Raw genomic sequence first — 27,850 nt, forward strand, 5'->3', positions numbered from 1 at the left:
ACGTCGTGGCGTCGTATCTCTGCTTTTACGTGTTGACGGTCGGGCACTACGCGCCGTCGTCTTCGTCGTATTCTCAGCGGCAGGTTAGGTCGCGTCGGGTGCGCGTCGCACCGTGTAGCTGCCGTCGTGTTTGGTAGTCTTGTCAACGTTCACTCGGGTCTTCGGGCTGAGGGCAAGTAGTGAATCAATTTTTTCAGCGAGTCGCTGCACCGTTGGGGTGTTTTCATCTTTCAACGGTCGTGTATGTTTACCTCCAAAAGTTGCTACTTTTAGTTTCCCCCGGGTGGGCTGGGAGACCTTCCACGTGAGAAGTCAGCAATGCTACGGCAGTTCGGCGACTGATACGGGTAGGGCGATGGTGAACGGTTGAAGCTAGCTGGTCCTCGTTTGGTGTTGGAGAGGTATCCTTTGATCTCAATAGGCTGCCGAGCCTCTTTTAGGGACGGCGACGGTAGGTGTGGTCGGCCTCTCCACAGTAGTACCACAGCGGGTGATTATCGGGAGTTCCCCATACGTCCGTCTTCCTCGGCGTCCTGTTACCGGCTACCGGGGGTCGGGCGGGTGACAGTGGGCGGCGGTACAGCGGGTCCTCTTGACGATGTGTTGGAGCAGGGCGGGGTCGGTGAACGGATGCGGAGTAGGACATAATTTGTAACTCGCGGTGTCTTCGGATGGCGAAGTTCCCAACGCTTGTTGCACTTCTTCCAAATCACGTCGGTAAGAGGACTGACGTGGGGCTGCGGTGGCGTTGGGAGAAGTTTCCGCAGCTCATATCTCACTACGGCACGGTTGGTCCCGCGTAGGCTATCAGCCGGAATCTGCATGTTGTCGACGTAGTTCGCAGTGGGCGCGGCAGCAAAGTTGCGGTCATTTTGCTTAGTACGCATTTCGAGAGCCTTCTCAATTGTGCTGGCTTCGGCTACGAATTGAGCGATGGTTTCGGGCGGGTTGCGGACAATTCCAGCAAAGAGTTCCTCCTTCACGCCGCGCATCAAGAAGCGTAACTTCTTTTCTTCCGTCATTTCGCGGTCCGAGCGGGGACATATTTTCTTCATATCCTCAACGAAGATCACCAGCCCTTCGTGGGGGTGTTGCGCGCGCGTTTCCAACAGAAGGGCGGCTCGTTCTTTCCGCTCGATGGTGGCAAATGTTTTGAGGAACTCGCTCCTAAATAGAGTCCATTCGGTTTGGGAGCATTCATAATTTTCAAACCACGTTCGGGCTGTACTGTTTATATAGACGAAAATATGGCGGAACGTTTCTTCGCCATCCCACCTCTTAAAGATGCGGACGCGCTCCACTTTCTCCAACCAGTTCTCTGGGTCTTCCCCGGGGGATCCGCGGAACGTTGGTGGTTCCCGTTGCGGTTGAAGAACAAGGGCAGGATTGGTAGCGCTGGTCATGGTGCTTGCGTTGATCATAGTGGTGGTCTCTTTATCCGGAACAGGTCCAAATTGCGCTGACGACCTTGCTGTTGGCGGCCTACATGAGTGGGGCTTGCTTGTCGGCTTGAAGAGGGCTTAGGGTGCATTTACCCCACACCCCTACCAGATGTCAAGTGTCCAAAGACGACGCAGTTGTCTTCAAGGAAAACAATTTTATTGGAGTGAACTTGTGCTCCCCTCACAACTCAAAGAATAGATGCGCCGAAGCAGCAGTCAAAAAAGTGACGTGCGATAGCGAGAGTCGAAGATTCGAATGTCACGGGGTCTGTTCTGGAGTCTTTTATGTTTTGGCGCGAGTGTTTCTGGAACCGTCGAGTTACATCGAGAACTTTTTAAATCAGAGAAGAATATTCTCGGCTAGAGACGTTAAGACAAACAGTCTGCTTATATGAATGACATAGACCGTGCGGCATCAAAATAAAGAATGAAAGACGCGTTTCGCTTGGGACACAGATAACAAAGCCGGGCGCGGCCGGGCAGTTAAAATAAACAATCAATTAACCAACCCATACCTGGTTCGCGTCAATAATAAACAAGGCCAACCACACCCCAAATGAACAATCCGAATGGCACCAGGTATAAGCTATAACTATAAACTAGATGAAATGTACACAGTTTTGTATCAAGAGTGAATAAACTGAATTTGGAAAGACTTCACCCTGAAACTCAGATCAAGAGCTGTAGAAATCTTCTTTGCTATGAAAAGCCCCAGTAAACTTCTTGAAGAACACATGCCTTTTACTAAGTATGTAGAAGCTGTCCTAACTAACCTAGCCTAAATCGTCGGTGGTTTATCTAGACTACAATTTAGTTTCCCGCAAAACACAAATATTTCGCTTTAGTAACCTCTTTCCTCATCAAAACTTCGCAAATGTTGCCTGGCGTGGGTACAAAAAAACGATCAGAGCAAAAATATGTGATTAAAAAGCAAGCAGCATGCCCCCAAAAAATTTGACTATAAACCCGCACACAATCAACCTTCTGGCACCCAAACATACAACCTGTACACAACTTTGAAAAAGTGGCCCTAAAAAAACCGTACCGGAATGCTGTAAAATACAGGGGTGTCTTTTTGACCGTGTTGTCTCGGGAAGCAGCAAAAGAGAGCGTGCATGACTAACGGGTAAATTAGGTGTGTAAAATAACAGTTACGTGCACAAACTATGGTCGCCAGATGCGGTCGTCTAAGATGGGGTCGTCTAATCGTCTAACAAAACCTCTCCTCAATCTATTGGTGTTCGTAGATTGGTGCATGTTTTACTGCCTTCAGTGTTGCTCTGTTACTTTTTTACAGCCGTATGGTTTTATGGCGCGCTTACGCCTTCAGTGTAGCTTTATTTCTGCATAGCTGCTCATTAAACTTCAATATATATGTTGTTTTAAAATGGCAATTTTTATTGCACTGTTTTTCTGAATTTTCTATTTCGTATCGTATTTTCATTGTTGAGATTCATGGGCGTCCGGAAGGGGGGGCAAGGGGGGGAAACTGCCCCCCCCCCTTGGAAATTCGGATATTTTTATGCACTACAAAAAGCTGCACGGCTTGGTTGGTCAATAATTAAAATAACTTTGCCCTGAAGGACGGAAGAGAGGAGAGAACGACACCGAAAAGGAGAGAACAACACAGGACTGCGGTCAACATTGCACTTTAGACACTGACTAACACTGCCGGTCATGAGACGGCAGTGAAACAGACTGCCTGTGCTGGCTATTGGGCTATTGAAGATAGCGAACAATTCTGAAAGGTTTGACTCTTTTTTTTTTTGTTTTCTAAACTCTAGATTTATGCAGTCTTACCGCAAGAACTTCAGTTTTCGGACAAAGTTGCAGCTATATCTAGCAAAAAATGTTCACCGCTACCCCAATAGTTGTAACATCCTCCCATGCCGTCCCATCACCTTGTACACCCGTTCCTTCAAATTGAGAAATGTCGGCACCACCCAAGCCCCGAAACAAAACCTATAAATCAGCCCCTCAAAACGCTTGCACTGCATTGAAAGCCAGGGAGGCGAGTAGTATCTTTATTGCGTGAGCCATTTCAAAAGGCTTCATCACACATGTCATCTCGCAATTTGCCCAGAAAAACCCGAAGCGTCTGCAGCTGCTATTCAAGGAAGATTGACGGAGTGCAGTTCTGTGTATGTGAATGTATTGTACTGCGTGCTGGTGATCAGTTGGCGTGAGTCGAGAACCCTCACGCAGCGAGACACTGGCCACTCTTTACAAAGTGACAGTAACTTTTCGCATTTTCTTTATTAACTTTATTTCTTTGTTTGGTAATAAAATCCAATGTATATCCTCCAAGTCTGGTTATAATTCGCTGTTTGTACTTTTTGTAACCACAAATAGCGCCTTTTTGGTGCTGCCCAACCGTACACCCCCCCCCCCGCTAATGTATGCCCCCCCTTGCAAAAAGTTCTGCGGACGCCCTTGTTGAGATTGTATCTTCCCATTGATGGTTTTTATTGCTTGTTTTTTAGTCGCAAAGGCGGCATTTGTGAATACCTTAAACACTTTTTGCTGCAGAATTGAATGTTATAAGGCACACTGCAACACGTCCGAATGTTTTCCCTGCATGATATATACAGGGGCGCCATTCCCGTCGAGCCTTATTTCCTTTTTGACTCCCTTCCTTTCAGTGTACTTTCAATGGTGAAAACAGTATGATGTGATTTTGTTTGACTTGCTGAGGAATTACACAACGAAGGAGCGTTTGGAGGAATACCTTGAGCAACAACGCAATTTTGTCTTCAGATATCAGTTATTTCGAACCGATGTTGTGTTTTACAAACCTTGGTAGTTCGCTTTTTTGAGGCCTCGGACCTTTTTTTCTTCCTTGGAAACTCGCAGAAAATGAGTTCTTTTTTCTTATCACGTCGTAGGTATTTTCGGATATGCCACCCTGAAATATTGCTTTGCCGTCGTTCAAACCTGTGTCAGCGGAAGTATGGGTGTTTTGATTCAATCAAGACAGCTGCCGGCCATCCGTGTTGTGTCACGGCTTTATTTGTGGCATAAAAACATTTCTCGACGTTTTAAAGATGCTGCTTTATATCATTGTTGTGGCAGATATGTCTACCTTTGAGGCATAATTCCTCTCGAAATGCACTACGCGACAACATTGTCTTGATCGGGACACTCTGAATCGTATAAAAGTTTCTGTAGCCCCAGTTTTATCCAAGTCATGGCAGCAAACCAGGAGCTGTGCCACACAAACAACGACAACAAGCGTACCTCAAGGCCCCCCTTATTAGGCGAGACGTATCATCAGCATGCGGCCTGACTGCAGCCGTAGAGCATGTGCACGCAGTGTTGTGCAACCGAGGCAGCTCGTACGAAGGAATCATGAATGACGCCATTCCAACAAAATCAGGTCATCAAACAGCTCAGGTGGGATTTGCGGCACAAAAATTGTAGAAGCATAACGGATTCTGATGGCACACAGTAATTTACAAAAACCCACAGAAGTAGGAATCTGAGTGTTATAAAGCCGAAAATCTCACCAGTGCAGTCATTTTCGCGGTTTTTGTAGCTCTTCTACTCAAGGAGATGATAACCTCCCACGTTGTACACAGCGCTGGTGCTTAGCGGAGCCTGTGATTTTTTTTCATGTCACCCGAAATCGACCACAACCCGACAGGCGCAGTGGTTGTGCAGAAAACTATGCCGCCTCAGCTTTCCTTCGTCACAAAGTCAGAGCTCACTCGAACGATGCGTTTACTAATAACAGAGACACAGTGTTGTCGTTAGTAGTAAACCATCGCCCATAATATAAAGTTACCTCGGCCCCGAATTGAAGTGTTTAAGTCGTACGGGGATATTTTATAGCTCTGCCGTACAGAGAGACGAGGATAACTCACGTGCCCCATACAGCCGGAGCACAGAAGCCAGGGGCACACTTGAGAGTACACGGCGCAAGTATAATGTTGCTTGGGAAGAGACATCGACGTTTGGAATAATGAGGTTGTATTTTTTTCGCTGAAGTTAGCTGTTCAGTTTGTCTTTCAATGTGGCCGCCTAGGCTTTCGGTGTAATTTCTTTTTGGTTAATCTTCAGTGTCAAGTGTGTCGGGGATCTGCTTTAGCCCCTATGGGGCTTTCTTTATCACCACTAGACATTGGGCATCAGTTTGTACTTATATGGGCGAATAATTTGTATTTCCAAATTGCGAGGAAAACCGGTATAGCCTGCTTTGTTCGATTTTTTGCGCATTACACAATGGAGACTGCGCTCGTTTGTTTTCACGGGATTGGTTATTTAAACAGTGATTAGTTTGGTTTTCTGTCCTTGGGGTAGACGTCTGGACGTGGTACCGGGTACCGTACAAAGAAAGAAATATCTTGCCTTCAGAAGTGCTCTTGTGAATCTTTTAAGGTTGTTAACCATCTTGGATACAGGATCCCTAGATATTTACTGTAGTCTGTAAGCATAAGGAGAATTGGGTTAGCATCGTCTGAGCTGTTGGTGTTAAAAACTAACCTGACTGCATTGATCTTGGACAGAGGAGTGCTGTGCCACTTTGTTGATGCCCGTTAATATCCAGGACAGTGTCGTGGATGCATCTCTTGGCAAGTTTGTCGGAGGTGCGGACGATTATAAAGGTAGCGCGGTTGTAATTTCATTGTGTGTTTGTCGTACGTCGTTAAACATGTGGCATCAGTCGCAAGATCTAGGAACATGGGATTCCACCTTTTACATTCGATTCCACGATTCCGAGCGATTCCACTTTTTACATTCTCTCTAGCAACGAATTAAGGGGAGGCTTAGTTGTTTACTGCTTCCGGCATTTTCCCTCACATTTTCCTTGAGTACCACCATTTAGGTTGAGCCGTTGCACAAAACCACGGATGATTTTCTCAATGCCGTAGTTTTGCATTCTGGGTATGGTTGTGAGCAAGCATGGGGTTTTAATTCGGCCCGGTTCATATACATTCACCGTGAGTTTCTGAACATCGGTAGAGTAACCATAATCAGAACGGGTCGTATAACTCGATGCCAATTGGGGTAAGAGTGATTACTTCTTTTACTGGCGCAAGAGGATAAATAAAGAGCACCGCAGCATAACTGTTTAATAAACAATGCGGTGCAGAAGATGCGCCGAGCAGTTTTTGTGTGGCACATACATTCCAGTATCCCAGTGAAACACTCTAAACACACCAGTATGATGACTGGGGATAGGATCAGTTAGGAATGTGAACGTTGTAAATAGAGCAGCAAAAACTGATTTCTTAAAGTTTACTAGTGCGCTAAGTGGCAAACAATGAACTTCCGCTAAGGCATTGCGGGGATATCATAGGATGTTTGGTTGGTAAACTTCTGGATAGGGTTTGCGTCTTGTTGTGTCAAGTGCCTTATATGTGAGTGAACTTTTGATACGTGTTGCCCGCGCCTTGTACACAAGGGTTTTCAAGATGCATTGAGAGAATACGAGTCGGTGGCATGCGTGTGGTTAAATAAAGATAATGTTAAGCTTGTTGGCGTAACATGCTGTTAAAGGTAAGGGTCGGTTGTTTCGATACCAGAGTTGGACAGAGAGAAACGTTCGCTTTAATACGAAGACGGTGCTGAAGATGCGCAAGAAGATATGCCGTTTTCCTGTTAAAGTGTATGGTTTTTTCCTGTGCCCGTCGTTGTTATAATAACAGGCGCAAGTTACCTTCAAGAGCATTTGTGTGGCGTACCTGCAACTTATTTAGGTCGACTTCTATCAACCGGTATTGTGAGTCAGGTCTGTAGTGTATGAAGACTGGATGTATTACATATGTTGATATAACTGGTTGTATATCAGGCCACTTATCTCTGCTGCTCTTAAACCGCCACATTTCTTGCCTCTTGCCACCATTGTCAGCAGTGCAAATTATAAGTAGAATCCACCGTTCTTTTGGAATCCAATGGATCTTTCTCCCACTTGCCTTTCATCTCTAGGAGTTGTAAAATAAACATAACTCACTGAACAAACTTACCAGTTATCCGCAAGGGTGCACTGAAACGATTGCTGAGTAGGGTGGCAAAAGTCTCTAAATATGGCTGTTGTAGGCCAGCAGAGGAATGTGACAGAATATAAAATCATTTATATGTAATAAAGCCACAATTCAGACACTACACAACTGAGAGAGGCGCTGTTTGTTGTGAAACAAGGGAAGAAAAGCAAAATATAGAACTTTATTGTTGAAGTAATGGGTGTTTTGAAGTCCTTGAAGTCCAGTAGGTCTATTTATTTCGCAGTTTACAGAGCAAATACGATGAGATAATCGTCCGCAAAACCCTCCACTATTTTTATGAGTTCCAGCATCACACTGTATACAGATGACAAGAACTTCTATTCATCGAGCAACGTATCATCTTCTGCTTTCTGTTAGAATCCATACATCGTAAGCCTACCGCGATGGATTAGTTTCAACTCGCTTAGCGGAACAATAATAAAACGAAGTATATAGTTTTCTTCTCTGTTACCACAGTTGTTATTCTTACAAATTCACCTACCTTTTGAGGTAGACCTTTGGAACGACTTCCCGAACAGATGTTTCTAGGTGTAATATTTATCTAAACCCGTGTTTGCGGACGTCATAGCAGTTCTGTAAAAGCAATATTGCACAACCCACAAACATGTTAAGAAAATCTAGACCCCCGTTGCGACAAGAATAAAAAGACAACTTTATTTCGCCTGTGGGCACTCGCGGTTACACTATGTGTTTACTTATGTAGGCAGTTACATCAAAATTGTTAAAGTTACGCTTGTCTTGCATGCGAAAAAGGGTCTGCGGTTTATCTCTAATGTCATAAACTACGCCAATACATTTCGCACAGTGTACATTTTGTGCTCAACCAGGAACTCCTTCGCCCATAATATGAGAATGTTACAAAAAGCAAGACCTCCACTTCGTTTTCCTTCACCTGCCCAACTCACTCCCTCAAGATCAACTTCTGCTGGTCGAGAGTGCCAGTCGAGCCGGGACGGCGCGTGATATCCTGAAATGAGAAGCCACCCCACACAGACTCACCTCAATAAAAACGTTTTGACAATCTCTCTCTTCAGGAAGATTGTATAGTTGATGTCCAGTCTTTTTACACCAACGACAGGCAGAAGCGATATTTGTGAAACGGAAATCTTACTCAAATTCTTTGAAAAAACTAGCACTGAAATGGCGCACGACTTCAGGTATAAAACTAGTAATATGAAAACAAGAATAATATGCGGTGTACAGACACATAAACCTCCAGTTCACATTTTCCTGAACAGGAATTCTGTAATGTCCTTCCTACTCAATACACTTTCTCGGTAACCGCTTTTAAACCAAAAACAAAACATATATTTTTACGTGAAGTGCCACATTTTCTTATATTTTGTGCTATTTTATGGACATGTTTAAATATTTTTGTTTCCTTTGCAAAAGCGGGGTGATTTTGTTGTAATTTTATTTGGTTTATACTTTATACTCTACTATTTCACGCTAAAATTGAGTGTGTCAGGTAAATGTCTTTTTATTGTGGAGTATTTGTGTTGTTTTTATCACGCTGTAAGTGGACATGTGTATTTGTATTTATTTTACGTGGACATGTGTATTTGTATTTATTTTACGTAATAATCAATGTATGATTGTTCCTATCGCTTTTGCTGTGAGGTTCTCGAGGCATATTTAAACGACTTTATAGAGGCCTTTAGCCTCAGCACCCTGGTAATTTCGCATTGTCAGAAAGTTGATAAATTAGGGTCCACCTCCTCGGCATTTTATAGCCTGAGACATGTTCTACAAGATGTGGCCTGTAACCTAAAAGGCCATGATAAATTATAGCTCGTCGACAGACGTGACCACCGAACCTTTAGTCGCACCATCACACAATTAAACCTCTACCCCATGAGTAGGCCCACACTCGCACAGGCTCAGAGGCCTAAAAGGTCGAAATAGGTCAAAGGTATGTACAAGTGGCATTAGTAACTCAAGTAGTGGGGCTGATTGTTCTTTTAATAAAAAAAAAACGTCTTAACCAGTGACAGCACCTATTGTAATACCACAATACGTTTTTGCAGTTCGGACAGCTTCTGGTTTGCTGTATTTTTGTTGCTGATAAAAAGACAATCTGCAACCTGAGATTATGTTATTGAACAATTACGGTAAACGTACATGTTGGACCTGAAATGCCACTGGTGTCTTCTTCCATTATATATTTTATAAAGAGGCCAGATAATCAGGGGCAAACAGTCGTTTCCACCACAATATTAACGACTAGCGGAAGTCTATCGACTAGCAATCTATAGCGTTTTTTAAAAGGGAGGTGCATAATTATTCTCTACGAGATATATAAGTTTCGCTGCCCAACGGTTAAACTTGGGACAACCTGCCTGCGGGGATTTCTGTTTAGTGCTTGCAATTTCATTTTTTCTACTTGTAATAAATGTAAGCTTTTTCGGCTACCTTGTATGAGTTCCTCAAAACGTATAATCTGATGCCGGCATCTTTTGGGAAACTTGTGTTTATATACCACAGAGTTCGTGGATAAAAAAGTTGTTACGAGTAAGCGCTGGTATTTTTACATAAACAGTTCCCACATAATTTTTACACAAAAGGTTTATTTACATTTTACACTTTGTATATCTTTATTCCACCTATTTCTTGGCCACATTTATTGCCGCAAACCTGTCGATGGCTGCTTGCAACGAATATAAATCTCCAGAGGTGTGTGTGCGCGCGTGCATGAATGTTGGTTGCTGATAGTGCCAAAATAGTAATTTAACTTGGCTGACTCTTGTAGGGCTATAAAAGTAGCAGTAGATGACTACAGATGACTATAGACGTAGCAGTTAAACTGTTTTACTCTGGTATATCCTCAAAAGCTTAAGCATGGCATAAGTAACTACTAAGTTCTTCATTAACCTTACCCTCACGTTCTGAAATAAACCAGTTGGTACAAAATTATGTTGGTGCATATTTCAAAATACTAATAGTGCATTCTGGAGTTGAGGCAAAAATAAAGAGGCAAATATTATATGTGACGCTGAGAGGAGCATCTCTTGCCGGCGGCCCTGTCCTGCGTCCGCCGTCGTTATCCGCGTCCGCACAGCTGCGCAGCGTCTCTCGTCCGCTCACCCGCTCTCCTCTCTCCGATAGCGAACACTCTCGCCCAACATCTGCGGGCGCATGGCGCAGCGCACTCTGACTCCGCCGGTGGGCGGTGTTGTGCGCGGCGCTGCGCGCTTTGCGCATGTGCAGTACTCTCTCTCTCCGCGGTATCCTCTCCTTCGGGTGCGCTGCGCATATAAGCGGAGTGCCGTGCTCCGACCAGTCTCATTCGACGGTCGCTCGCGCTTGCGCTTGCACTTGGGCTTGCTCTCTCGCAGTACCAACGATGGCTTGATGCGACGGTTCCTTGAGTGAGTGGCCATCGTCCGTGGGTCGTGTTTGCTGATCGCAAGGCCTTGACCGCGGCTGTTGTATGCGAACCTCTGACAGTGCATTTCACGGACCATAAAGCCACCGTTCTTGTGTGTAATAAAGCCTCCGTCTAAACAACAACAAGAAGAACGTCTCTCATTATGGTCAAAATTACGCCCGCATCCCCTCGCGTGGAACCCAAAGATGTGATTGAAACGCAATTCACGTTTACTACGCGTTTCACGCAATTCCACTAATCGACCCAACGGAGCCCCCTTCAGCGTCGCATCATACCAGGGTTTCCGCGAGGGGAGGTGGGCGTAATTTTTAAATTCAGAGCATTTCTTTAACTCACGCTGTCACCCGGCGTTGTCGGCGTGCCTCGGCGTCCGCAACAGCCGTTCCAGGTGCGCCCTCTCCCCCACTCCTCCTTTCCCGCATCACGCTACCCTCCTCGCTCTCAACAACAGGTCCACACCCCTCCCCCTACACTATATAAAAAAAATAATACTTACCGGCGCCTGGTTTCGATCCCTCGACCCTGCGGGCGGAACGCAAGGTACATGGTGCTCTACCCACTGCGCCACAAAGCCGGCACAGAATGGAAGGCTACGAACGCGCCTTATATCCTTGACTCATTCAAACTACGCCAAGAAGCTGCTGATACAACGCATTCACTACCTGTGGGCGGAACGCGAGGTACATGGTGCTCTTCCAAATGCGGCACAGAATGAAAGCCTACGAACGCGCCTTATATCCTTGACTCATTCAAACTACGTCAAGAAGCTGCTGATACAACGCATTCACTACCACACACTCCCCAAACACTAAACGTTAACGCAGTACACCCACCCCTTATGCGACGCATTTACTCGAGTACCCCTCGCGGGGAGATGGGCCCTTTTTTTTCTACATTTTGGTTACCACAATTAGCCTTTTTAATACACGCAGTGTCTCAAAGTTTTTTGAACTAAGAGTGTGTTGCAATAGAAATAAAAATGACGATATATATAGTACGAGCATTTTTAAGGCGTGCGGAACTTCAATGTCTTCTTTGTCATGGGTAACCATGCTTGAAGAGGCTGTCTTTTTTGCTCTGCAATATAGCTGCGTAAGATATCAGAGGTTTTATTTCTGTGGATGAAGGTGTTCTATTTTTGTTGGTCGGACAGGGTTTCAACTAACCTTTCCACTGTATGACTAACTTTTCGAACAACATTTTTACTCGTAAGATCCAACTGGGACTTTACCAAAGCACTATAAATGCGCGGAATAGCTTTTGTGTTTGCACCTGTAAGGGCACGAGGCAATGTGTACGCCGAGCCGCAGAGACACGCCTATATTCAGAACACAAGTCAAGCGCTGATGGGCCAGCGGCAGCTTTGACTGGCCGAACGCTCGGAGTTCATGGCAGCACTTAGCTGCACGCACCACGGGGATCGCGCAGCGAGTCTCAAAGTGGTTCTTCGTCGTCTTCTGCAGTGCTGCTAAAGGACTCCCCCTTAAGTGGCGGAGCCGTGGAGTAAGCTGGAAGGATACTTTTGGGGGGCCGTCTTGTGGGTTTTGGTGGCTGTTGCGGCTGGGGTGGCTGGGGAGAGTGAACCGCAATTAGTATTCGACATTCGTCTGGTTGTGCAGGAATCAGCTTCTCAAAGAAGGCTGGCTTGAGGCGATAAACAGATATATTATCCTGTCTGCCACCAAAATCCATGATGCAGTGCTTATCAGCCCGATGAATGACGTGGTAGGGTCCGTTCGTAAGGGCGGTGAAGTGGTTTCCGGAACGCGTCGCGGCAGGCGAAAAAGTACAGGGAGCTGGCCAGCTCGATTGGCACATCGGGAACCGCACTTTGATGGCAGCTTGGTGCGGGCGCACGAACTGAGCGAAACAAATCTCGCCGTTTGGTCACGCAGTCGGTTGAGTCAGGGCACGGTGATGATTCTGAAGCAGTGAAAAACTCTCCTAGCAGGCGTAGTGGGGCACGAAAGGCCATCTCTGCGGGGAGCAGTGCAGATCATGCTTCTTCAAAGTAGCCCGAAGACTTAGCAGCACAAACGGAAGGGAGGTGGTGCAATGTATAGCGTCCGGCTGTGCCCTGAGTGCGGCCTTGAGGGAGCGGTGAAAACGCTCAACGAGCACGTTGCCGATGGGGGGGAGGGGAGGAGGGGGGAGCTGTCGTGCGTTTGCGGGAATTGCCAAGAAGGGTCAGCAGGTTATTGAACAGTGCCGAGTCATACTGGCGCCCTCGGTCGGTGGTGATAGTTGATGGAACACCATAGCAGGAAGCCCATCCGGCGAAGAACGCGTTGGCGAAGCTTTCACTACGAATATAGGGAAAAGAAAACAACTAGGGCCAACGCGTGAAACAATCGACGCCAGTCAGTAGGTAGTGTTAGTAGTGTAGTAGTGTTCGCTTTTGAAGGAGGCCAGCGCCCCAAAATGTCTACGTGCGTTTTCTCGAAGCGCTCAGTTAGTGCCGTAAACGAACCGAACCGAAGTAAAACAAGCTTGGTGTGGCGGTTGACTTTTGACTGCTGGCATGCGAGACAGCAGCGCGTCCACTTGTGTACGTCCTCGTGGATGCCAGGCCAAACGAAACGCTGAGTCAGCAGGTTTTGCGTGGCTAATATTGCAGGTTTTAATAGACGGTTTAGGGCATCAAAAACAATGCGCCGGAAATTCGCCGGGACGATTGGACGCGTAAAGGGCATGGAAACGTCACAAAGCACGGGGCAGCACACGATGGAATGGGTACTTCACGTAGGTGCGGCGCGTCCGGATTTTCGCGAAGCGCTATTTTTTCGGTGGCATCTTGCGGCGCTGATGTGATGGCGGTGAAGTCCATGACATTTGAGTTGTGGGAAGTGGAGTTTGAAGCAGCGACACGTTAGAGCGTACCCTCGGCAGCGTTTTCCTCCCCTTGGACATGCCGTTTTCGTTTTGAACTACGCGAGGTAAGACGGATCGCGGTTTTAACGTGGTAAAAGCTGGTGCAGTTCGACCAGACGGCGAAGGTAAGATGTTTGTGGCCAGTCTTTATATGGAACTCTCGACCCTCCGAAAAGTGCATAAGTGACTTACAGCCATGTACATTGCAATTACTTCTTACCAAAAGTGCTGTAGCGTGACTCCGCGGGTGAGAACTTACGGGAAAAGAAAGCAAGGGGCTGCCAGGCATTGTCCACCAATTGTTGCAGGACAGCTCCGACTGGAGCGTCAGATGCATACGTCATTAGGCACAGCGGAATTCCCGTCTCGGATGGGCCAGAAGGGTTGCCCGGGACAGCTTGGTCCTGACATTCTCGGAAGTGGTTAGTGCTTTTTTATACCAAGTGGGTAGAGCTGCTTTTGGTTTGTGTCGCTTGGGCATGTCTATCAGAGGTCGGAGGAATGGGGTGCAATTCGGGATGAAATGGCGGTATAGATTTAGGAAGCCAAGAAACTCGCGGAGCTTGCGTATGAAAGATGGCTGCGGAAAGCCTTGGATGGCTGGTTCTTTTGAAGGCACCGGGCAAATTCCATTCTGGTCTACACGGTAACCGGTGAAGTCCAGCTCGTAAACACCGAAGTGGCAGTTGGCTCTATTTACGATAAGGCCATATTCGGCAAGGCGACTGAAGAGGTGGCGAGGGTGGTGGATGTGTTGTTCTCGTCGCTACTGGACATAATGAAGTCATCAATATAAGCCAAACAAAAGGGGAATCCTCGCGTCACAGTGTCAATGAACCGTCGGAAAGTTTGGGCAGTGTTTCCAAGGCCTATAGGCATTCGCACATGCTCAAAAAGCACAAATGGCGTGATGATTGCCGTCTTGGGAACATCCGCCGGATCTACAGGTATATGACGGCTGTCAAACGGACAACAAGCGCTGTAAAAAACAAACAGGAGGAGGCGTGGACAGGACAAGCGCGAACTTCGAACAAAACGTTTATTGCAGAACCACCCGTCTGGGTAGCATTAAGAGAGAAGGAAAGAAAGGGAAACATCAATACGAAGGGCGAAACAAAGAAACCGTCACGTACCGCCTATGACAAGAAATCTAGTCAAGTTTCAATAAGGCTACTGACGGCCTGCAGACGCATTGATCACCACACCTTGCATAAGGTGACCTTGCGTCAGATCTTGCGTCAGACCTTGCGTCAGGTGGCCTTAACAAAGTACATCTTAGAGAGAACCGTCGCCCCATGCAGTGGTGCTTAGAAGTCCTCGATGTGTGGAAGAGAGTAACAATCCCGAAAAGGGGTGTTGTTAAGCAACCGGTCGTCTCTGCAGGGACGCTAATCGCCACGTGCGATCTTCTAGCGGTCAGGCAGTAAGCGACGAGCTCGAGCTGAATGGGTGTTTCAGTAGTGACAATGTGGTGAGTGACGTCATGTAGGACGGGAACAAAGAAGTTGGCAGGCGCAAAAGGGATGGGAATTCCTCAAGAAGCTGGTCATTGACCGACTTCGACGAGGTGCTTGCGAACGCAAAGTTCACTTCCTTCGATGCTATACCAAGCACAGAGAGTTGCGTTGTAGCATCCATAAGGCACTTGCTAGGCTTGCAAACTAACATTGTTTTAGTACCGCAAAAAGGCTGCACCCAGAATGAGGCATCCGTCAAAATGTTCTTTGGAGGTCAATGTTGAGGGACAGCGATTGCTCTCCGTAGGCGGCGATGGGAGTCTAGTTGGCGGCTCGTAAGCTGTTTGTCGCTTTCTGTGTTTGCAAAACACGGCTGAGGACGGTATGACGCTGACCGAAGCGCTTCTGCCGACGAGGAAACGCAGTCAGGTGGTTTTGTCCGTCACGAAAAACAAGCGCATTACTTGGTAACTGACACACTCACCGCCCCTAGTGGTGCGCCGGGGAGTTTCCCTGAAAAGGGGGGGGGGTGGCACATACTCCCGCGCTGCTTTTCCAACGTTGCGATGATACCTGAACACGCCTTGTCTTGAAGGCAACGGCGTGCGGCGGCGCGAGAAGAAGCGGGCGCGCAAGGGAGAGGGCTGGCTCTGGGCAGAGGGAGCGGCGATTTGGTCTGACAGCTTGGTGATCTCACCATAAAATTCGTCGCGCAGGCTCTGCGGCGAAGGTGAAAACTGCATTGTGGGTGCTACTTTATTTGGCTGGGAACGTTCCGGGAGTGATGAGTTGAAGACGGGACGTTCGACAGAAGTTGATACTTCAAGGACATAGTCAATAAGTTTGTCCAGCTGGGAAATGGCTAAACTGCTCGAAGTCGCCAGCATCATGCGGGCGGAGGTGGGTAGCCGTTGAAGAAAAAGCTCTCGAAGCAAAGCTTGATCGAACGTGGCTTCCTTTTCTCCAAGGAGCTGTTAAAGGTTACGGGTAGCTGTGAGGGCTTGCGATAACCGAGTTCTTCAGACTACAAGCTGCAACTGTCGCTGTTCCGAAATTGTCGTCCACTTGATTAGTTCAGTCGTAAGGGGGAAAAACGGGTCGATCGCCGGTGTTGCAACAATCAGGTCGGGAAGCTCAGTTGCGATCTCGGGTGCCAGCGCAGAAACGAGCTGATTGATCTTTGGTTCTGCGACGTGATGCGCGCTATGGCGAACTGGCTGTTTACCTTGGCGAGCCAGGGCTGTGGTTTCTCAGGTCGGTATTGGGGAAACTGCAGCGAAAGCGCAGCCACCTCACCCTACGTGACGGAGGATGTTCGATAGCTGCCATCTGCAGCGGTGGCTCGGAGGTGGGCATCCAAAGCGTTGGAATTGTCATCAGCTATCTGATGCCCATAGTCAATAATTCTGTGGCAGCACGAGGCAGTGATAACGCCGAACCACAAGAAACACACATATATTTAGAACACAAGTGAGGAGCTGAGGAGCCAGCGGCAGCTATGCCTGGCCAAACGCTCGCAGTTCCCGGGAGCACTCTGGTGAACGGAGCTCACACAGCGAGCCTCAGAGTGGTTCTTCGTCGCCTCCGGCAGTGCTGCTATACACCATAGGGTTGCTGTAAAAGAATTTTGAAAATTTTTGCGTTAAATCTTTTCTGGGAAACTGACTTTATCGACTCCTTCAGAAAAGACCCGACATGTTGTTTCTCTATGAGCTCAGAAGGTGACAGAAGGCCAGATTTTTATTTGTGGAGGTGTGCTTAAGGTGCGCCAGCGTGAGTGTGTTGTTGAAAGTGTCTGCAATATTGCCGATGCAGGGATGTAAAGGTTTACGTTTGTCCACAGCAACCCTGAGTTTATAACAGTAAAACAGGGAATTGCTAGAAGTGTTTGATTTGTTGTCACGCAGAGGCTTCTCAACACAAGATATTTTATGTTATATTGCCGCGGACCATGCATTGGGTTTGTTTATTTGTGTTTTGCTTTTACCGCCCGGCTGCGCCGGTCAGTGTTATCTCCGTGCCAAGGGAAGCGAGTGTTCTATTCTTTCTTTCTATGAACTGAAGCAAAACAGCGCGAAAAAACGAAGGACGAGGGAGAACACACACACGAGCGCTGACAACAACTGAGCATGTTTATTGCAAACGCAAATATATACGCTATACAAACAGAGATACAAAAACCACCACAAGATATGCAAACAGCGTAAGCATTTTTTCGCCGCGCCCGAACTAATCACACCACTCTGGGTACTGCTTCATCCTTTCAAATACATCATCTCTTTCGCAGTTAAGGTGACCGATGGCTTGCTGACGCACTTATCCCCTCTCTCGGCGATTTGGAATGCTTCAAGGATTTCCCGCGTGATTTGGTCCTTGTGCTTCTTGATGAGGTCGCATCTTTCGAGAAAAGGCCAACAATCTTTGCAAGATGCGCAGTGGGTGGCAAGGTTGCTTCCTGTGCGATTTTTGACTGTATTAGCGTGTTCTCTTAATCGGTCGTTTACGCATCTTCCTGTCTGTCCGATGTACGAGCGACCGCAGGAAAGTGGAATGTCATACACCACCGCGGTGTCGCACTCCCGATAGCGCTTGTCATGCTTCTTACGGCACGGTTGGGCCCTTGGCGCGTCACTATTCACTCGGCGGCACATACCGTTCAACTTGGTCCTCGCCGAAAAAACTACCCTCACATCAGCTCGGTTTCCCACCTGTTTTAGCCTATGGGAAACCCCGTGCACATAAGGAATGACAGCTATTTTCTTCTTCTCCTGGTCACTTGTCGTTTTTTTCTTTTTTCCCTTTAGTTCGGCCACCAACCTTTCGGCAACGGCCCCCAGAAATTCGTTTGGGAAACCCGAAGCAGTCAGCCGGCTCACCTGGGCTTCAAAGCTTGCGGAAGCTTGGTGGTGGCAGGAACGAACCAAAGCGCTCCTCAGTGCCGTCATCGCGATCCCTCGCTTTACTATTTTAGAGTGTGCTGACGAAAATGGGAAGATGCCCTTCCGGGATCGTGGCTCGTACCTCCAACAGACGTGGTCTGCCGAAAAAACGAGACTGAGGTCCAGAAATCGAATGCGACCCTCCTCAGGTAGCTCCTTCGTTAGGGTGAACACCTGTAGTGCTGAACACCGATTTATTGGCAGTGTTCGAGCGAGCAGGCGACATGGAAGCACAGGTGGAGAGGATCTTCCAGCTGTTCACTTCAGCACTACAGGTGTTCACCCTAACGAAGGAGCTACCTGAAAAGGGTCGCATTCGATTTCTGGACCTCAGTCTCGTTTTTTCGGCAGACCACGTCTGTTGGAGGTACGAGCCACGATCCCGGAAGGGCATCCTCCCATTTTCGTCAGCACACTCTAAAATAGTAAAGCGAGGGATCGCGATGACGGCACTGAGGAGCGCTTTGGTTCGTTCCTGCCACCACCAAGCTTCCGCAAGCTTTGAAGCCCAGGTGAGCCGACTGACTGCTTCGGGTTTCCCAAACGAATTTCTGGGGGCCGTTGCCGAAAGGTTGGTGGCCGAACTAAAGGGAAAAAAGAAAAAAACGACAAGTGACCAGGAGAAGAAGAAAATAGCTGTCATTCCTTATGTGCACGGGGTTTCCCATAGGCTAAAACAGGTGGGAAACCGAGCTGATGTGAGGGTAGTTTTTTCGGCGAGGACCAAGTTGAACGGTATGTGCCGCCGAGTGAATAGTGACGCGCCAAGGGCCCAACCGTGCCGTAAGAAGCATGACAAGCGCTATCGGGAGTGCGACACCGCGGTGGTGTATGACATTCCACTTTCCTGCGGTCGCTCGTACATCGGACAGACAGGAAGATGCGTAAACGACCGATTAAGAGAACACGCTAATACAGTCAAAAATCGCACAGGAAGCAACCTTGCCACCCACTGCGCATCTTGCAAAGATTGTTGGCCTTTTCTCGAAAGATGCGACCTCATCAAGAAGCACAAGGACCAAATCACGCGGGAAATCGTTGAAGCATTCCAAATCGCCGAGAGAGGGGATGAGTGCGTCAGCAAGCCATCGGTCACCTTAACTGCGAAAGAGATGATGTATTTGAAAGGATGAAGCAGTACCCAGAGTGGTGTGATTAGTTCGGGCGCGGCGAAAAAATGCTTACGCTGTTTGCATATCTTGTGGTGGTTTTTGTATCTCTGTTTGTATAGCGTATATATTTGCGTTTGCAATAAACATGCTCAGTTGTTGTCAGCGCTCGTGTGTGTGTTCTCCCTCGCCCTTCGTTTTTTCGCGCTGTTTTGCTTCAGTTCATAATGAACCAACTGGCCCCACTTCAGACATAATTTCTTTCTATGCCGCATGTGTTATCTGTTCTGATAGGGAGAGCATTCCGATCTAACGTGAACATCCCGGAATAATCTTCTTGCATCTACAATGTTCTCGATGCGAATCGACGGTTCCAGAACCACGCGCGCCGAAAGATAAAAAGCCTGCAGAGCAGACGCCGGGGCATTCGATTCGGCGACGCTCGCTGACGCAAGTCACTTTGTTAACCGCTGCTTCGCCGCCTCTGTATTCTTTTGAGTTGTTAGGGGAGCACAAGTTCGCTCCAATATACTTGTTTCTCCTGCAAGACAACTGCGTCGTCCTTGGCTTCGTGACATCTGGTGGAGGTGCTGGGTACGCACACTTCATGCCCCCTACAACCTCGGGAAGCCGCCAAGCCAGTCCAACAAGAGCCAGCCCCCGCCTGCAAGATTTACCACCCGAGTTCGGTTTGATGCCAGAAGGGCCCAAGAGAAGGAACGCTGCAACCAACACCATGGTACAAGAAACAACGTCGCCAATCATGCTGCAGCAGCCCCGGGAACCGCTATCGTTCCGGGGAGCCCCCGCTGAAGACCCAGAGGAATGGTTGGAGAAGCTGGAGCACGTGCGGATCTTCAACAGGTGGGACGATGAAGAAACCTTCCGGCATGTTTTCTTTTACTTGGAGGATGCAGCTCGAACTTGGTTTGAAAACCACGAGAGCGCCTTGACCGACTGGACGCAATTCAAAAGCGAGTTCCTTAAGACGTTCACGACCGTGGTGAGAAAAGAACGAGCTGCGATTTTACTGGAAACTCGAACGCAACACCCGAACGAAGGATTCGTAATCTTCGTCGAGGAAATGAAGCGACTTTTCCGCCGTGCGGACCCAGGAATGACGGAGGAAAAGAAACTACGGTTTCTGATGCGAGGTGTGAAGCAAGAGCTCTTCGCGTGCCTTGTTCGCAACCCCCCCAAGACCGTGTCCGAATTCGCGTCTGAGGCCGCCGCGATGGAGAAGACGCTCGAAATCCGAACGAGGCAGTACGACCGCCCAATCAATGCGCTGGTTTCGGAGACGATTGGTGCCAGCGCTATTAACTCCGACTCACTACGCGACACTATCCGCGCAGTGGTAAGGGAGGAGCTGCGGAAACTTTTCCCGATGACGACACCACAACCTCAAGTCACTTCACTGACCGACGTGATCCGGGAAGAAGTACAGCAGGCTTTGGGAACTTCTGTGCCGTCCGAAGCACCCCGTGAGCGCGAGGCTATGACCTACTCTGCGGCTGTTCGTCGACCCCGCCCTACCGTACCAATTGCCGAACCGCCGTACCAATGCTGACTTCGCCCGTTGAAGGTCCCCCAGCCCACGCGGGGGGAACTAAAAGCAGCAACTTCTGGAGGTAAAGTTGCAAGATCGCGGAAAAATGAAAACCCTCCAACGACGCAACGACTCGCGGAAGACAGTGACTCACAACATGCCCTCATCCCGACGAACCGACCCAGACCTGAGGAGACTCCCGTACACGAATACAGCTATACGCCGCGACGCGTACCCGACCGGACCGAGACGTCCGCTGAGAAAACGATGACAACGACGACGCACAGTGCCCGACCGCCAACACGCACAAGCCGAGATGCGACGCCCCGACACACCCGGAACTCGAGGAAGGCGGCATCCGACGTCAAGGTGTCCATCGGCGGATTTGATGTAGTCGCCCTCGTAGACACGGGAGCCGACTACTTCGTAATGAGCGGACCATTTGCGTCTAAGCTGAAGAAGGTTATGACCAGATGGGACGGTCCGCACATACGCACAGCAGGAGGCCACCTCGTGACGCCGAGTGGAACTTGCACATCGCGCGTCACCATAGACAACACGACGTACCCTGCGGTGTTCGTCGTTTTGCCCAACTGCTCCCGCGACGTAATTCTCGGAATGGACTTTTTGACGGACAACGGCGCAATAATCGATCTGCAGACGAAGTCAATAACTTTTTCCTCCGACCACTCCGTGACGCCGGAATCGAACCCCGAACACCGTGCAGCTGTAAGGATCGCCGATGATCACGTCACCCTGCCACCCCGCGCAAGCTTGATGATCACCGTCTACTGTGAAGGTGCTGCTCCCGACGTCGACGCTATCGTGGAGAGTGACCCAAGGTTGCTTCTTGACCGCGGTGTGTCTGTCGCAAGAGGCATTGCGCGGTTTAAGCAGCGCAAATCCCACGTTTTGGTCACCAATTTCACCGAGGAGTACCAGCATATTAACAAGGGCGCTGCAATTGCGTTCGTCGAAGAAACGCAACAAGCAAGTGACGTGATAGCAGTCGCCGACTTTGAACGCGCACCAGACGATACCTTCAAGCTTCCGCACCCCTTCGACGTGAATCCGGCGCTACCGCAAGAACAAAGGAACAAGTTATTGGCTTTGCTGCGTCGCTACAGCGAGTGTTTTTCGTCGAACTGAAAGTTACGTCAAACACCTCTGGCGAAGCACCGGATAATAACCGAGGATGGAGCCCGACCTACCCGACAGTCACCGTACCGTGTCTCTTCCCACGAGCGTGAAGCCATCCGGACTCAAGTCGACGACATGCTCAACGGCGACATTATACAGCCATCGAAAAGTCCGTGGGCTGCGCCGGTCGTACTCGTGAAGAAAAAAGACGGCACACTGAGGTTCTGCGTTGACTACCGGCGATTGAACAAGATCACCAAAAAGGACGTGTACCCCCTGCCACGAATCGACGACGCCCTCGACCACCTCTGCCATGCGAGGTACTTCTCATCGATGGACTTGAAGACCGGCTACTGGCAAATTGAAGTGGACGAGAGAGATCGAGAGAAGACTGCATTCATAACCCCGGATGGCCTATACGAGTTCAAGGTAATGCCGTTTGGGCTATGCACGGCACCAGCAACGTTCCAAAGAGTCATGGACAGTGTGCTAGCTGGCCTGAAGTGGCACACCTACCTCGTCTACCTCGACGACGTTGTGGTATTCTCCCGGACTTTCGACGAACACCTCGCAAGGTTGCAGTCAGTACTCGAGGCCATCCGTACGTCGGGGTTAACGCTGAAGCCTGAAAAGTGCCGCTTCGCGTACGAGGAACTGAAGTTTTTGGGACATGTGGTCAACGCCGCGGGAGTCCTGCCTGACCCGGCGAAAACTTCAGCCATAGCGAACTTCCCAAGGCCGAAAGATAAGAAGGGCGTGCGCAGATTTCTTGGACTGTGTGCATACTACCGGCGCTTCGTCGCAAACTTCGCACGCATTGCAGAGCCGCTCACACGCTTGACGAAAGATAGCACCGCTTTCAGCTGGGAAGACGACCAAGAAAAGGCATTCTGCGAGCTACAAAAACACCTGCAAAGCCCGCCCGTGCTCGCTCATTTCGACCAAAACGCCGAAACGGAAATACACACGGACGCCAGTGTATAGGTTTGGGTGCCGTCCTTGTCCAAAAACAAAGCGGGTGCGAAAACGCAATCGCCTATGCCAGCCGTGGTCTGTCGAAGGAGGAGAAAAACTACTCTGCCTCCGAAAAAGAGTGCCTGGCAATTATATGGGCCATTTCAAAATTTCGCCCATACGTGTATGGCAGACCGTTCAAGGTTGTAACAGACCACCATGCACTCTGTTGGGTCGCCAATTTGAAGGACCCCTCTGGCCGTCTTGGGCGGTGGAGTTTGCGCTTGCAAGAGTTCGACGTATCAATCGTCTACAAATCCGGCAGGAAACACTCCGACGCCGACTGCCTGTCCCGCGCCCCTGTGGACCAACCAACACAAGACTGCGATGAAGACTGTGCGTTCTTCGGGGTTGTTACGGAGAGCGACCAAGCCGCCCAGCAGCGTGCCGACCCCGACTTGCGAGTAATGATCGACTACCTCGAAGGACGAAACGTCGCCGTGCCTAGAGTGTTCAAGCGTAACTTACCAGCATTCAGCCTCAAAAACTCCGTCCTCGTGAAGAAGAATTTCAGCCCCGGAACAAGAACGAATTATCTACTTGTCATCCCCGCAGACCTTCGTGACAAAATTTTGAAAGCGTCCCACGACGACCCGTCTTCCGGAGATCTCGGCACAGCTCGCACTATTGCAAAAATTAAGGGGAAGTACCTCTGGCCCCGCCTTACATCCGACGTCACCCACTACGTTCGGAGTTGCCGGGACTGCCAGCGACGAAAAACGCCGCCGACAAGACCCGCCGGACTTCTACAACCGATCACCGTCCCGTCGAGGCCCTTTCAACAGATTGGAATGGACCTTCTAGGCCCGTTCCCGACGTCACGATCGGAGAACAACTGGATTGTCGTAGCGACAGACTACATGACGCGCTACGCAGAGACTGCCGCTCTTCCGCGGGGGACTGCACAAGAAGTCGCCAAGTTCTTTATAAACCAAGTTGTGCTGCGACATGGAGCCCCTGAAGTCCTAATCACGGACCGCGGAACGGCCTTTACCGCGGAGCTGATGCAAGGAATCTTACGCTACAGCAACACGGATCACCGAAGAACGACGGCGTACCACCCCCAAACGAACGGACTAACAGAACGTCTGAACAAGAGAAGTGCGGATATGCTGTCCATGTACGTCGACGTTGAACATAAGACTTGGGACGAAGTCCTCCCGTATGTCACGTTTGCGTACAATACAGCGACGCAGGAAACTACGCAGATGACACCGTTCGAGCTTGTCTACGGAAGACGACCGACTACGATGCTCGACGCCATCCTTCCGCATGTAGAAGACGACGACCTCAACGCCGACGTCCAAGGATACCTTCAACGTGCGGAGGAGGCCCGCCAGCTCGCTCGAGTTCGTATAAGGGACCAGCAGCTGGTGGATGCCGGCCGCTACAACCTCCGACGCCGAGACGCCGAGTACCAACCAGGGGATCGTGTGTGGGTTTGGACTCCCATCCGACGACGCGGACTAAGCGAGAAACTTCTGCGACGGTATTTCGGACCCTACCAGATTCTGCGACGTGTTGGCCAACTTACCTACGAAGTGATCCCCGATGGTGACTCCGGCACATCACGACGACGTACGCGGCCCGAAGTCGTCCACGTGGTTCGCTTAAAACCTTTCTACGAACGATGACGAAGTTTTTTCATTTTCGGACTGTCGCTTATGTTAGCATCGGGTCGATGCACTCTTAGAGGGGGGGGGGTAATGCCGCGAACCATGCATTGGGTTTGTTTATTTGTGTATTGCTTTTACCGCCCGGCTGCGCCGGTCTGTGTTATCTCCGTGCCAAGGGAAGCGCGTGTTCTATTCTTTCTTTCTGTGCCGCATGTGTTATCTGTTCTGATAGGGAGAGCATTCCGATCTAACTTGAACATCCCGGAATAATCTTCTTGCATCTACAATGTTCTCCATGCGAATCGACGGTTCCAGAAGCACGCGCACCGAAAGATAAAAAGCCTGCAGAGCAGACGCCGGGGCATTCGATTCTGCGACGCTCGCTGACGCAAGTCACTTTGTTGACCGCTGCTTCGCCGCCTCTGTATTCTTTTGAGTTGTTAGGGGAGCACAAGTTCGCTCCAATAAACTTGTTTCTCCTGCAAGACAACTGCGTCGTCCTTGGCTTCGTGACAATATGAAACCATTGTGTTGAAACTTGGACACGCATTGGAACCCTCAAGGTGGGCTATTCTGGGTTTCGATCATGTTTCTTTTTGGTTTATTAAGAGGCTAGCAGAATGTCCATTGTCGTTTTTAGTTTTTGTCTGCTAGTTCATACGGTGTGTTTGTATTCGAATTTGTTTACTGTTTTTTTTAAGCTCCAACTTCTTTTTTCCCATGATAAACGCGTTTCATATCGCCGTTTACCTGCTTGAGATCAAATAACGACATCTGAGGTGAACTCTCACCAAAATGTTCCCTATGCATTGTCCTGTGGCTCCCGCGGACTCCTACATTGTATATTCCAGGAGAACCTTCGTGGAGTCGACGTAATACAGGGGAATATCCGAAATAATCATGTAGTGGGGTGGATGATGCGTGCATTCATCAGTCGCACCACGGCCTCCACGCGTAAGTTTTTTTTATGAATGCATAGGGGAGTTTAGATGTCTCTGGAGCTTTATTCTATTGTGCTCTACCCAAATGAAATTGTAATAAAATACCTGTTTCACCATTGCCCTATATAACGAACTACATCATATTACACACCATAAATATCTCCTGACACATCATAAATCGACGTTGCGGACGTCTAGAGAACATCCGGCCAAGATCAAAATTTAGCATATGAAATGCTGGCATATGTACATTTGCGTCCAAATAACAAGCACAAAGCATATTAAAGCATCTCTCCTGCTTAAAAACATAATGGGATAATCCGTCAGTGGTGAAACCCGGGGATATCGCATTTGTACTTATGCAAGACTTATAACTACGTCAATTCCCCGCCGTTTTCATGCCTTTGCCACAAGCTTAAATTTGTTGAATTTATGGTTAGGTTTCCTTGTTACAATGTTGCTGGAATAGACAAGTAGGCATTATATCTGAATGTTACTTAGAACCGCGGCCAGGTTTATTGCAAAGGCTGTCATTGTGTTGGGGGCGTCTGAATTGTAAATACACTAGGCTCTCCATAATTCAAAATCGATAACTTGAAATTGCCATTATCGTTTAGGGTCCCGAAGTATTGGTCGTGACAATTTTACATCGGGGACGAAGTCGCTCTATAACTCATAGCAACCACAAATATATATATATATATATATATATATATATATATATATATATATATATATATATATATATATATCTACAGAAATTTAAAATATTTTGGATGAGAAGCGTCGAGCTTACCCCGTCATTTGTCGATTACATAAACTTTTCTCTCTTCCAGTCACTGCCGTGCTCCGCACTATGTCTACGCTATCACACCTGCGCCCCAACACCTGCTCCATCACAGCCGATAAAGTGTAGTCCAGCTCATACGCCTACCAGCAGACTCACCCTTTTTTTGGGTGCTTGACCTGCTTTATTTGTGCAGAGCACTTTGGGAAATCTGAGAGTGTGTAGCGAGAGTCTCATTCGACAGAACGGAGGCTTGTTGGTTATTTATTTGTATATTTTATTTGACAATACTACAGGCCGAAAATGTTGCCCAAGAAGGTACACTCGTCACATTAAAAAGGTTAGAGACAGACAAGGATGGATAAATGTTTGTCCCCGAAATTAATAAGAGAAATGTTTTTCTAACTCAGTGACCAACTTGGAACGAAAAAATAATTTTTCAGGAATGGGAATCCCAATGTTCAATTGTTTGAAGGAATAAAGTGTAGTTGTAGCGATTTGTTTTTGCGAAGATTGGAGCCAATGATTGTTGGTGATTGTGACGAGTCCTCCCCGTTGCGAGATGTTTTACATATTCCGGTTGCTTTACCCTAATTTTTCCTGGGACATAGGTGTGTACCAATGCAGTACGTCTAAGCTTTCGTCGAGTTTCGAAGGTCTGAATGTGTTTATAATAAATTATCAGGCGATGAAAGGACAAAGCAGTTTTTTAGATTTTGGTAAAAGTGAAAATTTTGTTAATCGCACGGGTCCTTCTGCCACTGGGGTTTTTTATTAGGAAGAGTACACTCTACATAGATTGGAGGCTTATTCTTAGAGCTTTCTCTAACTATGCACCTGGTTTCTATATTACTCTGTTTGTATTCCCTGATGGTATGCTCCTGTATATAGCAGACAACACACGGCATCAAGCGCTTCTAATTCTATGCACGCACTACAGTGTGCTGTGTCGCAACAGCGCGATACACGGCATGTGTTGAAGCCCGTCGCATTCTCACATTTACTAAAATAGCATTTACTACTGTAGGCGCTTGAAGCTGCGTACCGCATGCGAACAATTAGAACGGCTGCTTGATGCGGACTCCTGTTCCGTCACTAACACGGCCGCTCTTGTGGGTGGGACAAGCATGCAGAGACCGGCCGCCACATACAATTGTGCTAATATTGAGTTTTCTCCCGTATTTTCAGTGGGATACAGTAGCATACTTTTTCTAAAATGAGAAATGTTCAGGACAGGTTAAAACTTTACAATGTCACTGCTGCAACGCAGGTGAATAATTATAAACATGCCTAAGATGAATGGAACTTCTTCGGTGCCGAGTCAGACTTGGCTAGTTTAGGGGTATGCCTAACAATGCACTGATGCTGCGAATTTATGAGAAAGCGACCCTTAGTGCTAATGTTGCCCTGCTAGGAAATCAAGAATGACAGTTGTCGTATATTATATTACACTATTGAGCAATGCAACTATCGCACCATTTTAGAAAAAAATGTCCAGCCAGTTTGACTGGGCCGTACCGTCAAGCATCCCGCAGCGCACGATCGCACACATTCGTATAAGTGTCGTTCCTCACTCCCCTTGGGTGCATTGC

Source organism: Haemaphysalis longicornis, unplaced genomic scaffold, assembly GCF_048455015.1.
Source record: "Haemaphysalis longicornis isolate Haplotype H1 unplaced genomic scaffold, Haemaphysalis longicornis Haplotype H1 scaffold_5, whole genome shotgun sequence".
NCBI lineage: Eukaryota > Metazoa > Arthropoda > Arachnida > Ixodida > Ixodidae > Haemaphysalis > Haemaphysalis longicornis.